Source organism: Sebastes umbrosus, chromosome 11, assembly GCF_015220745.1.
Source record: "Sebastes umbrosus isolate fSebUmb1 chromosome 11, fSebUmb1.pri, whole genome shotgun sequence".
Lineage (NCBI taxonomy): Eukaryota > Metazoa > Chordata > Actinopteri > Perciformes > Sebastidae > Sebastes > Sebastes umbrosus.
Genome location: NC_051279.1, coordinates 27,657,064 through 27,674,465, shown reverse-complemented (window position 1 = coordinate 27,674,465; position 17,402 = coordinate 27,657,064). Strand labels below are relative to the sequence as shown.

The 17,402-nt window shown below is 41.5% G+C and overlaps 1 protein-coding gene across 3 annotated transcripts in view; it reads right to left on the bottom strand.

The window, feature by feature from the left end:
• LOC119496831 (neurocalcin-delta A) overlaps nucleotides 1-17,402 on the bottom strand; it is a 72,606-nt gene that overhangs the window by 40,268 nt on the left and 14,936 nt on the right. For 2 of the 3 annotated variants that reach the window (XM_037784425.1, XM_037784424.1), the window contains one exon: nucleotides 15,286-15,418. The gene's annotated coding sequence lies outside the window, so the exon portion shown is untranslated. Of the gene's footprint in view, nucleotides 1-1,962; nucleotides 2,232-15,285; nucleotides 15,419-17,402 lie in introns of those variants that run through there. The other variant, XM_037784423.1, reaches the window with a different exon arrangement.

Genomic DNA, 17,402 nt, shown 5'->3' with positions numbered 1-17,402 from the left:
ATTACGGATGCACTGATCCTACACTTTCAGTCCCGATAGCGATACCTGGGCTTTGGGTATCGGCCGATAATAGAGAAAAGACAAAGGCAGAAACCAGAGTAGCAATATAAATTATAAACAATACTAAACAAATAAACCATCCTGATGTTTTTTACAAGCTTGAGAAACAAAAGTAGTCAACTTATAAGCATTCAAATTAAACAGCCACTCCATTTTATCATCATCCGAGCACCAAAACATTTCTGGATTTTGAACAGACATTTCATTTAAAACAGAAGTTCTTAACTCATCATAGTATGGACAATACAAAAGGAAATGTGATTCATTTTCAACTTCTCCTAACTCACATACTTCTGCATGCTACTGCAACTAAAGACCTTGGACTCCTTGATAAGTTTGCTGGAACAACAGATTCAGTAACATAATTGTGCTTGATTTGAATATATGTTCGTAATTTTGGTTTTAACAATATATCTTTTTTTTTTTTTTTTTTTAAAGTTATTTTTTTGGGGGCATTTTCCATTTTTATTGACAGGACAGTGGATAGAGTCTTGAAAGGGGGGAGAGAGAGAGTGGATGCGGAAAGGGCCACAGGCCGGATTCGAACCCGGGCCGCCGCGGTCAGGACCAAGCCTTAATACATGGACGCCCGCTCTACCAACTGAGCTAACCCAGGCGCCCTTAACAATATATCTTGAACAACTCCTTAAAGTCTATTGTATATTTGCCTTCATCTAATCTAACGCTATTCACTAATGGGTGTATACAAATAGGCCATGCAAGGTCTTACGTCACAACATGCTCCGAACCGTAAATCCAATCTAGTCAGCACAGCAAATGCAAATTGGTGTCCTAATCTGAGCATTTAATTGGATGGAGTCAGTAAATATCTGCGGAAGAGAATACTTCAGGGGGTGACAAAGACCTGTTACATGCTCTTGGCTCGCCTCCACTTCATTAAGTTGGAGGAGGGAGGCACCGCTGAGGAGGGAAAGAGAGGAAGGGATAAAGTCTAACGGCGGATGAGTTCTAGAGAAGCAGAGAGAGAGAGAGAGAGAGACGGAGGAGGAGAGAGTATTGTTGGGATCCAAACCACTTGTTATGCACATGTCCCTTTCTTTCCACCCTATTTGGGCTAAATGTGGGTTGGCATGCTATTGTTTGAGGCACGTAGGGAGGTGTGTGTGTGTGCAGGGTAATGGGAAGGGGAAAGGGGAAGGGGGGGTGTTCTCAAGCTAGACACTTGTCAAGAAATTTTCTGAAAAACTCCTTTGGAAAAAAAGTCCTTATCTCACTCTATTCATTTCTTCAGAAAAACTAAATATCAGCTGACCTTGAGTTACATTTTTTGCATCGCATACCTCTGAGGCTTTCCCCTCCGAGGGGGGCAGGTGGCAGCTGCTCTGCCCCCCCCCACCCCTCCTCCCTGCCTCTGTCTCTCTGGCAGACAGAGCCAGCAGCTCCAGCCCACACTACTGCCTCTAACATTAGCAACGCTTTGGGAGGAAAAGCCATGTGGAGCTGCCCATCACTTCCAAACTACACAGCACATAACACACTCAGCCCCCGTAGTGATCACACTCTCCTTCTCTCTTCTATCATGCACTCACTTCCTGCAGGGGGGTTGAAAACAGATCTGGCTGTGTGCTGCGAAAGAAAGCAACTAGTCTTCTTCAACATTACACCCAGATCAAGGATCTCCCTTGAAACCTCAAACATCACACCACATTTCTGCATCTAGAGTTTAGCAAAATGATTTAAAAAAAAAAAAGGGGGACAAAAAGATTTCAGAGCCTCGTTCACTCTGTGTCAGGGAATTCATCTACTTCCCTTCTGCACAAGTATGTGACTCCAACTCATCTCCTTTATCCAGCTTGCACAGCCCCTCTGGAAGCAACCACTAGCTGCTAAATCAACACAATACACACACACACACACAAAGAGAAAACACAGGAAGCTTACCTCACTTTGTAACGACGTACAAGCCGTTCAGCAGCCCATCACCCAGCACTCTCTCTCAAGTTTGTGGAAGCAGCAGCAGCAACAGCAGAAGAAGAAGAAGAAGCAGAAGAAGAAGCAACGGGCGAGAATAAAGAAGAGCACCAGAAAGAAACAAAAGATGAGAGAGGGGGGAAAGAACAGCGGAGGGGGGGAGGAGAAGACGGACTGAGCGACTGAGACGGAGCTGACAGACTCCCAGAGACTCCTCGTCTGAGCAGGAGGTTTGCTAAGAGCCCACAAACTAACTCGCCCCTCTGCCTGCCTGCCTCTCCAGCTTGACGTCAGTACGGTCACATGACCTCGCTCTGGTGTGGAGGGGAAATGAAAGGGGAGGGGAGACAGAGACAGAGAGAGACAGAGAGAGAGAGAGAGACGGAGAAGCCTGTGTTGCCGTGGTAACAGGCACACTGCACAGCAATGATTTCAATAGGTCATCTGACACACACACACACACATACACACACACACACACACGCACGCAGATTCTTACATACAGAGAAGCTGGTAAAAGACAAGCTCAGTGGTGCAAATGGACAAATCTAGAAAAGGTGAACAGATAGAAGGAGCTACAGACTGAGATGTAAAAAAGTGAGGCAAAATTCCTGTTTTTTTTCCAGTTCACAGAAGCAATTAAAAAAGGAATGTGCACCAGGCAAACTAAACTTTTGAACGTGTTTGTTTTTACAACAATTTATGACCTTTTTGAAAGGAAATGATGAAGTATCTTTTTCAGATTTTCAGTAAAAAAAATGTCATATATTTGTCATGATTTGGTTCTAAATATAAAAGAGCTTATGTCATCACAACACAACTTTAGTTATTAGAAATGGACCTTCTCTCTGTGCCCAAGAATCGTTAATTCCTTTAGGACTCCAGTGATTTATTCAACACATGACTAATAAAAGAACTATATCTGTACAAACTAGGAGTATGGAGAGGAGATGAATAAGAAACTGAATAACCTTCATTACTTTAGGGAAGTGGGGAATATACAGTAGCTCCGGTTTCAATTGCGTTTTTATTTCATTTATATAATAACACTGAGGCAAGCTGAAGAAGCGCATCTCAACAAAAAGATCAGATTTCAAGTATAACGTGATTATCAGGGATCAACAGTGGGGATATGGGTATGGTTACAACTTCATGTCTCATTAGCAGAGTGGAGACTAAATGGACATATTGTTGTCTATGCACATCAGCCTGGACTCTTTCAGGTACTGTAGCAGAAAGATGTCAGAAACTTCTGTCTTTGCACAACAACAGACTGCTGCTCAAGTAGACTTGAGGCTGTACGACTCAGCTGTGAGTGAATTATTCACAGGTGCAATAGTTTGACATGTTTGGAAATACACGTATTCACTTTCTTGCTGGGAGAAGTTTCATACCACTGTCATGTTTGTATGCTAAATATGAAGCTACAGCCAGTAGCCGGTTAGCCTAGCTTAACATAAAGACTGGGAAAGGGGGGCAAACAGCTAGCCTAACCACAGCCCAACAACCTGTTGTTTTTAGGCTGTGGATTTAGTACAAATTTAACAAACTAGATAGTAAATTTTATTACCTTTGTGCTGAGCTAAGACAATGGGCTGCTGGCGGTTGCGTATTTCCCAAAATGTCGAACCATACCTTTAACAATGATGGTTATTAAAGGGACAGCGTGCATGATTTGGTGGCATCTAACGGTGTGGTTGCAGATTGCAACCCAACTGAGCACCCCGTCTGCTCACTCCAACCTTTCCAAGACTGCGGTAACGTGAGCCGCCGAGTGATAATAACATTACTTTAGGAGCAACGGAAGTCAGACGGCGGCTGGCGGTACCACGGTTTTACACTCTGCGGCTCACGTTACCTCAGTTTTACAAGCTTGTTGGAGAACTATGGTGGCCTTCAGGTAACGTAAAAACGCAAAAGGCTCTCTCTAAAGCCAGTGTTTGGTTTGTCCGTTCTGGGCTACTGTAGAAACATGGCGGACTCCGTGAAGAGGACCCGCTCCCTATGTAGATATGAAGGGCTCATTCTAAGCTAACGGAAACACAACGATTCTTAGTTTCAGGTGATTATACACTAATGAAAACATAGTTAATGATTATTATATTCCATTTCTGCTAATACATCCCTCAAAGGGCTACACTGGACCTTTACGTCGCAGCATAAAGTGATTATATGAATTATGCTGACATGATTGATTTGTATGATTGTATATGAACCTGCAGTATGTTTATATATGAGAGGGTGCCACATCAGATTACCTGAAGGGCTGTCTGAAATGCTTTCTTGCAGCAAGAAAATGTATCCAATTAACAAACTGCATGGTTGATTATAAATATTGTGATATTGATAGTGTTACAGCTTTTCTGTTCCTGTAAAACATGATGTCTTTTGTGGTTTTTATCTCTTTATTTTATTTTTAAAAAGTATTTATTAAATTGGTGCATGCATGCACACATGTTTACATACAGCAGCTCTCTGTATTGACAATTTATACATACTCATCTGTTGAAGTGTAACCTCACTTCCACTACCAAAATGTGCTGTGCATTGTGTAAAGTGCATCTGGGGCAGTTGTCTTGAGTATCAGACAAAGCCTGAGGGTGTGCAGTGTGGGAAGACAAACTATTCGTGGGCCGACCAAAGACCCTCCTCACCCCATCCTCCACTGACCCAAGCTGTGAGTATGAAAAGCTTTGGGCTCAGTACATTCATCAGAATAGCATCTGCTGGCCGCTTGAATGGAGCGCAGTGGGGCCCAGATTAGGGTGGGGTAGTGTGGAGGGTGGGGCGAGGTCAGCCAAGTGAAAAGCACCACCCCCCCACTGCACTGCTGTTAGTAAGGGAATGTATGGCTAGGCACACGGATAGAGACACAAGATGAAATGCCACACAGGGCAGAGAGAATGGACACAGAGCAGGGGGAAGTCATTTAATAAAGCCTGCAGCTATATATGAGTGCAAAGATCCTGCTGGGGAGTAAAGAAGAGACCAGAGTGGAGAGAACAGCAAAGCACGAAGAGATCTGATGATGTAAGACACTGAAATGAGAGTCTGACTGCCAGGTGGGTAAATTGGTTGAGGGATAAATAATTTAGACTAAAGCCTAAAGTCCTTGGATTAGTGGGCTGACTGGTGATGCCTTTAGGTGAATACATAAGAATAAGCTTGGGTGAATCACCGTCCACTACGCTGAAAAAGCCACGTTGTATCCTGTTTTATATGGGCGGCTTTTGAAGGTGGAATGAGATGCTGGTCATCGTAATGAAAGGCTCGGGGGATGATAAAGGCAAAGTATTTGTTGGCACAGGAGATAAATAAACAGCAGACAAATTATTGCATTTACAGATCACACTGCTGCACTGCATGTTTCATATATATATATTTTTCATAGATTTGGTACTTAATAGGAGTATAAGAAAATATTGGAAATTTAGAATATTGCAATATTATGTTTGGTGATACTGTATCGAATCTCAAAAACTCTGAATCGATTTTTAATTAACAGTTTACATGCAAAGATTAACTCAGTCAATACTTTATATTTAATTTGCAAAGAGATGCACCTTCTCAGTGTATGTGGCCTCTCGAAGTAGTGCTATGATGCTGGTTGTTACAGGGACTGTGATAAATGCAGATCCCACTGTTCTGATTACATATAAAAGTACTTTTTTGTTACCCTGAATTTATGCATCTGGTGGTGTCTTCTATATACTGTGACAGTTTTCCTTACATTTTATTGAAAAAACTTGCAATATATGGCCTCGTTTACAGTATCGCAATATATTGAATCATAACCCCTGTATCATGATGCATATTGTATTGCCTGATTCTAGCCAATACACAACCCTATCACTAAAGACCACTGTAAGAGCCAATTCTGCACATATTTATATTTTTTTTAATCGTTTATGTTGACATGACATATTGCAGAAGTTCTAGTTTGTACAACAGTTTTTGTATAGTTCAAATAGCCACCATGGAGGATTATGATATTTACCATTTTCTTGTTATAGCGCTAGAATAGACATTTTATTATTAACGACAGGATATAGTGCCGTAAGGCAGTCTTTCATTTCGCATGGTAAAAGGAGGTTTTGAAAGATGAAAGTCTACGTTAGGTTTGGATCTTAACAAGTTTTTGACCGTGTTGTACACCTTGTCATAGCGTATTTTCTTACATGGCTTTGTTGAATACTCGATTCTGATTGGTCAATCATGGCGTTCTACGAACTGTTATTTCTTTATAGCAGACCGTTGCTATGTATAACAGACCGTTGCTATGGGCGCAGTTCTGATCTCAGACTCTGGCGGATCGTTTTTCTGTCAAATTATTGATTTCTTCAGTAAGTAGCCGTGTAATAAGCGGGATAATGTACAGCTAGCGGGCCATTGTTGTGAAATAAACCCCTTCAGGGCGATGCAAAACCCTGTCGTGGATTCTTTCATAACAATGACCGGCTCGCTGTACATTAACCCTTACATAGCATATAACGTTTAACGTATGGAACATCAAGTCGGTAGTGGACCAGGCGAGATGTAACTTCGTAACGTTGTAATTGCTTCTCAAATATAACCGTGTTCAAGTTTTCCCTGCCTCCCGTGAATACATTGGGTCTTCACAAAAAAGGATTGAAATTAAGTGGAAAACGAGTCAGAACCGAGATACCTTGCAGACTAAGCGGCCTAGGAACTTGGAGGATGGGAAAACGGCCACTACAACCACCTTGTCTGACCCTTTGAAAGGGCCTTTTTGCTACTTGTAGACTCTCTGCACAGCACTTCTGTAGAGGCATTTATGTGGCGTGTGTGTGTGTGTTAGGATGTAGGGTGGGTAACCGGCACTAGAGGGAATTCCTTCCTCCTGAAGACTCAGGAAGCAACAGCATGGGTGGAAGAGAAAACAACTTCTCTTTCCAAGGCAAACCCTTTAGAAGTTGTTCCTTTGGGAAAGGAAACTCTCCCCTCACTGTGTCACTGTTAAAAACTCACTTCAAAATAACTCCCTTATTGTCTGCAGCAAGTTTCTCAAATTCCACTGAGGGTAGAAAAAAAGTCAAGTATGAAACAACAGACTCAAACAAAACAAGCCATACTGAGAGATGCCAAATGTATGCTTATGGTTATGTTGTACACATTTTTGTAATAGTGAAAGTTAGTATTGGGCAGTGAGACCTGAACGCTGAAGGTTGGACCTTGATCTGAGAGCCGTCATGTTAATCTCAGCAGCTGGGCTGGTATTAGATAACAACAGATTAGGAATTGGATAATCAGCTGTCAGGGACGGACTCCAACCCTTAACAAGATCTGAGTGTCTTATCCAACAAATTAATGAAAGCACACGCAATGTTACCGCTACAATCCCAGATGACAGTGGATGGTATTAGTGTTTCATTATTCATCTCAATGAATTTGAAGCCATATTTTGAGAAAAAAACAGCTGGATGGAGTAATAAAAGGCTACCATACCATACCATACCTGCACCATCCTGTACAGCGGGCAATTGTATTAGGGGCTGTGATACAGGCATGTGAATGGTTTTAACTTGATTTTTTTAGGTAGCACACTGTCCAACCTCTGTGACCTAAGCCTCTGATATACTAGCTTGAAACTATTCGATGCATTCAAATGCAATTGGTGGTTACCCCGCATATCCTGCATTCTTTTAGAGAGGTAGATGCACTCCATGAACAGTTGGGGCAGTACATGAGGTAAGCAGACTGAACAAGCGACGACAACAATGGCAGAAAGATTTTGAAGGTGCCATTGCCACTTTTTCTGTGGTGATGTCAAGATTAACAATACGGTAACCATGAGTGTCCCTGTGTGTAGTTATGTCTACGCTGTGCAAAATCAAGTTCTCCAGGAAGATATTCCATCGTACGGCAAGGATGATTTGGCCCTTATCTGCCACTTTATCATCCTCCAAGTTCACATGCAGAAAAGTATGTGGACTAGGGATGTTAGGAGAACTGATACCTCGGTACCAAGTCGGATGCAAAAATTCTGAAATAGTTTTTCGACAGTACCACAGACCAACAGCGTCCCATATTCCTGGGGATGATAGAACATTTTCCTGATAATGCTACACTGCGAACAACAAATCCGTGTTGAAATCGGCAGGAGGAGTGCTAGTACCAGGAGCAGCTAATGTACGGAGGTTGCATTGAGTTACAGTATGATGCACTCAAGCTCTATTCAGTAAATATAAGTATTGAGCGAAGGTAAATTATAATGTTATCATGATGTGTTCAAATGTAATCTTGTAAAATCTAGTTTTTGGGCAAGAAACTTGACGCGGATCATCAGGGATTAACCCCCTGAGGTTGACGCTGTCGTATACAACAGAAAAATACTCCATTTACTAATTTTAGAATATCTCCGGAACGCTGCTGTGTAGATACTTAATTTAACTTGCAGCTGCTTCGTCACTACCGTAGCTTTCTAATGATCATCAGGATTGATCGTATTTCTTTCAGAAGGTTTGTAATCCAGCTTGGAACATCAGTGTTTTTTCAGAGACTTCATAAAAGTAATAAATTCAACAATGAATGTCTTCTGTGAGTATTTATCCGTGTTGAAAGCAGTTGCTGTTGTCCTTATCCGTTAGTTAAAGTTTACAGAAGGCAAGATTTAGCCCATTGTGCAGTGGGTCGGGTCTGTTGAGGATGTGCGCAATGGAATAACGCGACATTCACCCCATCGTAGTAGCTTGTAGGTCCGTGCTGTTTTGGTAGGAACTGAAATGATGAGTAAATTATTACGGCGAGTCTAATCGATGATGTGTACATTGTCATTTGCACACTTGAGTAATAAAGGGGTGAATGTTTCAGTACATGGGATTTTTTGTTTTTTTACCGTGGTATTGAATTGAGTATCGAGAATCGTGGAATTTCATTGATATAGGTATCTAGTTGAAAATGTTTCAACGCAAGCGAAAAAATGTGTGCATATCCAAGAGCATTATGAATCTGCTCCACAACATAGAGAGACGAGGGGGAAAAGGAGAGAAACTGAACTGAAATAACAGACAGAACCAAAGTTTCTGGTGAGTTCAGAGGCTGAGCTGAACACAAACACAGACTTCAATTTCTGTCCTTTTGGGATTCTCAAAAAGCTGCTTCGTAAAAACTCATTGAAAGCTCACATTATCTTAAAAACCTTTCTTATCATTTCAAAGTTTCTGGTGTGAAGGTCAATAATTGCAAATGTAGGTGGAAAATGCTCAACTGTTGCTTAACTGTTGACACATATTGACTACTATGATGCTGAGAATGTAGTGTTGCGTAATTACAGTAGAAGCGTCGCCTTTCCATGTAACTGACAATTACGACACAAACAGGAATCAGCAGAAACCTGGCGGGCAGACAAGGAAGTGAATTCATCTCCCACACACCATATGGTTATGAATATAACAATGTCCTGTCCTGAGAGGAGAGAGAGGACATCCACATACACCCCCCCACCACCACTAAACAAATGTGCAGCCATGCATAAACTCACATACAGTAGGGAACCTTGTCTAAAGAAGCTGCGCTGTACGTCACAGTCCACTGAGACTACTTGGGACGAGTCGACACACTCCTTTCTCCTTCAGCAGCTGTGGTCAGCTGAGAGTATCTCATAAACAGCAGCTGTTCTTGTAGCTGTACAACCTGTATATCAGTACAGTAAGGTTAATTGACAACTCAGTGAAAGGAGTAGACAAGATTGTTTAAAAACAAATCTCCTCCTTGTGTGTTATGTAACCGCAGTACATGAGGTGGGCGAGCCGATGCACCTCGCTGAACAGGCTAATCCAATGTACCACAGCGCTTGCCAAAAGCATTTTCTTGTTGTGTAATAAAACATCTCATGATAATGTTCATTAATAAAAAAACTGCAACTTTAAGAAAACAACCGCAGATAATTTGTAATTAAACTGAAGCTAAGCTGCTCTGAAATAGCTGCATATTTTTAAAGAGATTTAAGAGTTAATCGCGATTAATCACACATTTTTTATCTGTTCAAAATTAACCTCAAAGGAAGATTTGTCAAGTATTTATTACTCTTATCAACATGGGAGTGGGCAAATGTTTGCTTTATGCAAATGTATGTATATTTTTATTATTGGAAATCATTTAACAACACAAAACAATGACAAATATTGTCCAGAAACCCTCACAGGTACTGCATTTAGTATAAAAAATATGCTCAAATCATAACATGGCAAACTGCAGCCCAACAGGCAACAACAGCTGTCAGTGTGTCAGTGTGCTGACTTGACTATGACTTGCCCCAAACTGCATGTGATTATCATAAAGTGGGCATGTCTGTAAAGGAGAGACTCGTGGGTACCCATAGAACCCATTTTCATTCACATATCTGGAGGTCAGAGGTCAAAGGACCCCTTTGAAAGTGGCCATGCCAGTTTTTCCTCGCCAAAATTTAGCAGAAGTTTGGAGTGTTATTTAGAGACAAGCTAGTATGACATGGTTGGTACCAATGGATTCCTTAAGTTTTCTAGTGTCATATGATACCAGTATCTTCACTCTAGCTTTAAAACTGAGCTGAATATGAACTTTGACAGCCCCGTTCTAGTCAAAAAACAAAAAAATTGTTTTGCCCGGGTCATATTTGGGGACAACTATGAAATGTTGTGAAATGATGCTATCGTAATTACTGAGTCTGATTTTGTTCCTATTTCCCACCAGTAGGTAAGCTGCAGAAAATAATTTAATGCTACAGATTAAAAGGACAAACTCCTCTCTCTCTTTTATCTGCGGCAGAAGCTGTCCAGTCTAAACAGTATAATGTCGGGTGGTCACGCTGCAGCTTGCACGATCCCTGTTGTTTTTAGTCAGTGTTGTTTCCCATGACTCTGAGATGAGCCAGAGGAAGCCCAATGTGATTTCCACACAGTTCCCAGGCCCCCAGATCCCCCCAAACACAGGCTATTACACACAGTTACACTCACACACACTCATAAATCTGGGACAAATATGTGTGTGCATCCGTGTCTGTTTGTGTTACTAACATTAAAAGAGATAAATGGCCTGGACATCCTTTGCTCTTTGATACACACATGCTCCCTCTTAGTTGTCAACCACTAACACACACGTACACACACACACCCAGGCCTGCAGGGCTCTCTGACTAAGGGACAGCTGCAGCTTGTCCAGCTGAGAGGCCCACTGCATAAAACAAGGGCCGACCGCAACTCTGCCTCATACACTCACACTTCAGGTCACTTGCTTTCAGTGGAACCTTTGAGCTTCCTTAAGATGACATCCACTTAACTCGGAGCTTTATTCAAATAGGAAACTTCACTCTGTTTAATTCTAAAACAATGAAACAACAAGTTGGCTACTTTCTTAAGTTGTTATATGATATCAGTCTAAGTGATAGCAATTATTACGGACAGAAAAAGGCACATGGAGCTTTCAGGTTTCAGTTGTGATGAAGTAACAGGTGATTAAGTGTATTTAAGTATAGATTTCACAGGATTTGTGGAGCTTAAATTGTAACTTTAAAGCAAGGGTGCCCAAACTTTTCCCTTGGAAACTCAATGGAGGGCCACGGGCCAAAATTAAACACCTATTGTATTGTATTGTATTGTTAAGATGCAAAATGGTACTAGGATCCCAAGTTCCCATGTATACTGCATTCAAAAAACTGCATGTTTTCCCCAAAACTGCATAGGATTATTATAAAGTGGGCATGTCTGTAAAGGGGAGACTCGTGGGTACCCATAGAACCCATTTCAGTCACATATCTGGAGGTCAGAGGTCAAGGGGACACCTTGAGTGTTAGCCTCCTTCCTGACAAGATAACATGACATGATTGGTATAATGGAGTCCTTAGGTTTTCTAGTTTCATATGATGCCACTATCTTCTAACCATAAACCCGAGCTTGGTACGGCCCCCAAAAGACAGTAAAGTTGTCTGGGTCTTTTAATAAAAAAAATAATAATTTGCTAACATCTGGCGGGCCAAATCAAACCTGATGGCGGGCAAACTTTGGCCCGCGGGCCCTACTTTGGGTAAAATGCTGTAAAATTGCTTATTCGCTTTCTTGCCAAGAGTTAAATGAGATTGATACCACTCCAGGGTTTCCGCTGGAAAAGTTGTTAGGACCGGCGGTCCACCTTAAAAGGTCTGCCCGCCTCCAGCGAGCAAGCTGTATTTTTTGAATGTGTTTTTTTTAACACGTCATCCGATAAAAAAACGTTACGCATAGAAACCTTGAACACTGAGTCTGATGCGTTTTATTATTCTGTTTGTTGCGAAAATCCGCAGTACGAGACAGCACCTCTAAAGCTCTCTTATTAACATGTTACATCGCAATTCTTTGAATGAAAAATTATTAGTTGTGGTACGGTGGTACTTACGGTGAGATACACACTACAACAGTTACCTCTGCCAGTGCAGTAGTGTTTTTTTTTTGTTTCTTTGCATGTATAGATAAACAGTTTAACGAACTTGATGTCATTAATAAAAACCTGCACTCTGTATTCATACTGTGTAGAGATCAGTCAAACCCCAGTGTGTAAATGGACTTTACTGCTTAGATGCTGAATGCACATAAGCCATTTATGCCAATTAGGGCTGCAACTAACAATTATTTTCATCATCAATTGATAATGTGGATATTTTTTTTTTTTTAACCGTAGCCTATAAAATGTAAAAAAAAAAAAATGTGATGAAATGCCAATCGCAATGTCCTAGAGCACAAGATGACAGTCAGTCCAAACAGTCAGTTTATAATGACATATGACAAAGAAGAGCAGCAAATAGCAGCAACAAAAACAAAACTAGTTGCTGATTATTTTTCTGTTGATCGACTAATCGATTAGTCGACAAATCGTTCCAGCTCTATAATACCGTGATTATCAGGACAATCATCCAATTGCACTGTCCAAACAAATTATAGATCCAATCAGCTACTCAATATTGCCTTTTGTATGAATGTAATAAGTGATAGGATTTGTCCAAAGTTGAAGAAACTGTGTGACTCACAGGAAGTGGTTGGCAAGTAAAAATAAAAATGTCATGGCTGCTTCTGTGAGCTACTCCATGATTCTGGTGGTGTCTGACATTTGATAGGCGAGCTGCATCTGTCCATCCCATTCCTGCCAGTAGACAGTCATCAATATGCAGAGACAACGGCTCTATTTCTGTATGAATATTATTGATGCATGTGTGGGAGTGTGTGTGCATGTGCGTGTGTGTGTGTGTGTGTGTGTGTGTGGAGTCTGCTTGCATGTGTGTATCAGTAATAGTGAGCAGAGGACCAGAGCGTGACTCATAGGGGAGGTGGTGATGTGTCTTTTTCGTGCTCTTGACTCCCAACCTGCTGCTTCCTGATAAGAGAGCGACTGAGACGGTGGGCTCTGGTTAATCCTCTCTCTGCATCGAGCCTTGCCGTCTGCCATAAAGAAGAATAGATGGGACAGACTGGGCATCCATCTTTTCTTCTGGCTTCTGTTTATAGCTCCTGAATCACCGAGGATGGAGTGGGTTGGATGCCGTTGAGTAACTCTTGAGACACTTTGCAGATTGTATAACAAACAAACAAACCCTTTTTTATTTCTTCCAATTTCCTGTTTCTTAACAGCCCACCTCCCCAGCTATAAATGGGATTAAAGATATTATTAGATAACTTCTGTATATCATGTTCTTCTCACCACTCTGGATTATGAAGAAATATGGACACATCAAAGATTGACTCACGTGCAATTATATATAATAGAGGGCTGTCAAAGTTAATGCGATAATAATGTGTTATCTCAAATTCGTTTTAACACCACTAATTGCTTGAATACTTTTACGCAATCGATCTTTCGGAGGTTGTATAAGTCTCAGGTTTAAAGCTAGAGTGAAGATACTGGCATCATGAAACTAGAAAACCTAATGAATCCATTGGTACCAACCGTGTCATACTAGCTTGTCACAAAGGAGGCTAAATAACGCTCCAAAATTATGTTAACTTTTGGCAAGGAAAAACTGGCATCGTCATTTTTAAAGGGGTTCCTTGACCTCTGACCTCAAGATATGTGAATGAAAATGGCTTCCATGGGTACCCACCAAGCCCCCAGGTATTGGACAAATTAAAATTTTGACCTGAATGACGACACTAGATATTAAGTCTTCTATGTGTAAGGTTACATGAGGCTGTAATTACTCATTTGTTGACTGTAAGTCGAGACATTCATACATCATCAACATGCTTTTTGGGTCAACCAAGTGACTGACTGACCAACCGACCGACCGACCGACCGACCGACCGACCGACCGACCGACCGACTGACCGACCGACATTGCCATCCTACAGTCATGCCACTAGCATGGCTAAAAAACAGTTGCCATATGAATTCAAGTTCTCCCAGTCTGCTGGGAAACATAGCTACTGTACTTTTCACAGAGAAATAACCTAATTAACCAGGAATTACTGGAATTATGCATGGTCCTTGAGTCTATATTTAGATCAGAGTAGGAGAGAAAAAAATCCCAAAGCTCAACTCTCATTTTAGGCCAAAACAAATGCCTCTAAACTTACAACAAGTTCAGGCCAGCTGAGTAACATTTGCATGCTAAAAACATCCCTGTGCTGTTAGGTCTTTTGTACAGCAAATAGAAAAAAGACTAAAGCTTTAATAGATCAAATGTGTGTGCTATACATGCATTGTAAAACATCAATATATATCGTGTGATATATACTGCCATGGTAAGAATAGATAACACAATTAAAATGACCGCAACTCCACATCTAGACTACATTTGTTTTGACTAGCAGATAATAAATCAGACAGTGTGTGTAGACGAGTTGGGAAATTAATAGAAATGAGTGATGATCAACATTGGAAGCGATTCATAAACTGGGATCAAAAGACTTGTGTTTGTCCAGTGAGAGGACTATTGAAATAAAATAGAAGTAAAAGGGTCATTGAACTGTAATTTGACTAGTACTAAAATTCTTATATATAGTCTATGAAATGCACCAGGAACAAAAACAAAGCTATAACTAATGACATGAGCAATGTGGATTGAATGGAGGCTGACAAAATGACAATGGTTCATCTATTCAAGAATGGAGGATCTCAGCTCATTATTGTGCTTTTTACAGCAGAGCTGAGTCATTTCATAATAATTACCCTCCAATTCTTGGTATTCTTTTTAAATACCAGAAGCTACGTGACCTGCTCTTTGCAAGCACGCAGTGTTTTTTCTCAGCATTGACAATACAAGCCGATGCCATGAAAAGCTTTTTTTTCCAGTTGGGTGCCTGGAGAAGTGGAAAGTCTGAGGAAAGTTACCTTCCGTGTTGCAGCAGCTGAGAAACAGCACAGCTCCTGAGGTTCACGTCTTCTCACTTCCCCCCCCGCTCTCTCAAATAACACGACTCTTCTGGCAGAGCGCAGCTTGATAACCGCAAACTCTGCAGGCAATCTGAAAACAAGTGCATGTGTGTGAGAGGGATTTAAGTGCAACAACACTATTATGCAACATTTTGCTTACTTGTAATAGGGAGGAATTTTTCTAAGACATGAAGACACACAGATTCTTTTTCTCTCTCTCACACACACACACACACACACACACACACACACACCATATGTTTTGTTTCCAGTGATCCATCCATCCATCCATCTGCAACCGCTTATCCCGTTAGGGGTCGCGGGGGGGCTGGAGCCGATCCCAGCCGACATTGGGCGAAGGCAGGGTACACCCTGGACAGGTCGCCAGTCCATCGCAGGGCTGACACATAGAGACAGACAACCATTCACGCTCACATTCACACCTACGGGCAATTTAGAGTCCACAATTAGCCTAACCTGCATGTCTTTGGACTGTGGGAGGAAACCGGAGTACCCGGAGAAAACCCACGCTAACACGGGGAGAACATGCAAACTCCACACAGAAGGGTCCCAAGCCGGATTCGAACCTGCAACCCTCTAGCTGTGAGGCGCCAGTGCTAACCACTGCACCACCGTGCAGCCCTTGTTTCCAGTGATGATTAACAAAATATTCAAATTTGCACAAGCCTGAGCAGCATGTTGGTGTATGTCTCTAATTACAGTTAAGGAGAGTGTAGTTACATCCTCATGTAATCTTACTCATGTGATGATGATCGCAATCAGTGCCAAACAGCTGTAAGCAGTTTTCCCAAGAATGAGCTGTCACCAATATAACTGCCACTTCTGGCACTGATAGTACTACCTTTGATTACTACTGCAAGTTTACCAAAAATGATCTCCATTAAACTCACTGTGAAACATCTGAAAACAACTGGCTGCACCAGTAATGATTTAGGTGAGGCATTGCACGGGGGTAAATACTTGCTGGCAACATATCTACAATGCCGGTCTGTCGGTCCATCCATCACTTTGGTCCAGACTCAAATATCTCAACTACTACAGGAAGGATTGACATTTTACAGGTGATCCGATCAGGATTTTTTTGGGCTGATTGCTGGAAGCAGAATCAGCCGATCCGATCACCGATTAGTGTTGCGCGGTATACCGAAACTAGAAAGGTATCGCGCCGTTAAAAATGGTACGATACTCCATTTTATTAGTACAAGTATTTTAAGATTGACAGTGTTTTATTACGAGCAGTGAGTTGCGCCGATGTGTGACCGCAGGGCCATGTGTGTGTGCAGCGCTAAGCTTTGGAGGACGCAATTATTGTTGGGATCCCGCGGGAGCAGGTGGTTATAACTTTGCTGCTGGTGGAGCAAGCGGTCAACAAATAAACTTAGTGATAACCAGAAGGATGGAGTCAACAAGTGAAGTTTAAAAGAAGATTAAAGCCGGACATGAATCTCTCACTGGCTATCAGCAGAACACCCTGCTGTCGTCCTGATTTTAACAGCTTTTCTCTCATCAACTTTTCACAGAACTTCATCTGAATTTATTATCGGGGTTTTTGTTTTGGAAGCTTCTCGTTGTCTTCCGTGCTGCAGTACCACTCTCTGCCTTAACTATTACTAATAAGCCAAAAGGGGCGCTGTTTAAAAAAAAAAAAGCCTTATTGAACGCTGTCAAGTTCTGTGTTCTGTCATCTATTATTCCATTACTTTTCCTGATGTTTTAGATTTTTGCCGTGGTATCATTTCAGTATCGGTATCGAGATATTTAGGCAGGGTATCGTATTGAAGTCAGAATTTTGGTATCGTGACAACACTAACTATAACTCCAAACATGAGGTGTTGCTGCTGTGGCACTCCCAGAATAGTTACTCAGTGGGATGGTTTTGCACTCTGGAGGATAAATAGACACATTTTTATCATGTGATAACAACACTTTTCAGTATTTATGTTAGGAAGCTTCTCCATAAATAACTTACAATAGGTTTGCTTATATGGGAGAAAATGAGAGAATGACTTCTCAACATTACCTCAGCACCTTGCTAGAGAGATTGCTGCCTGAGA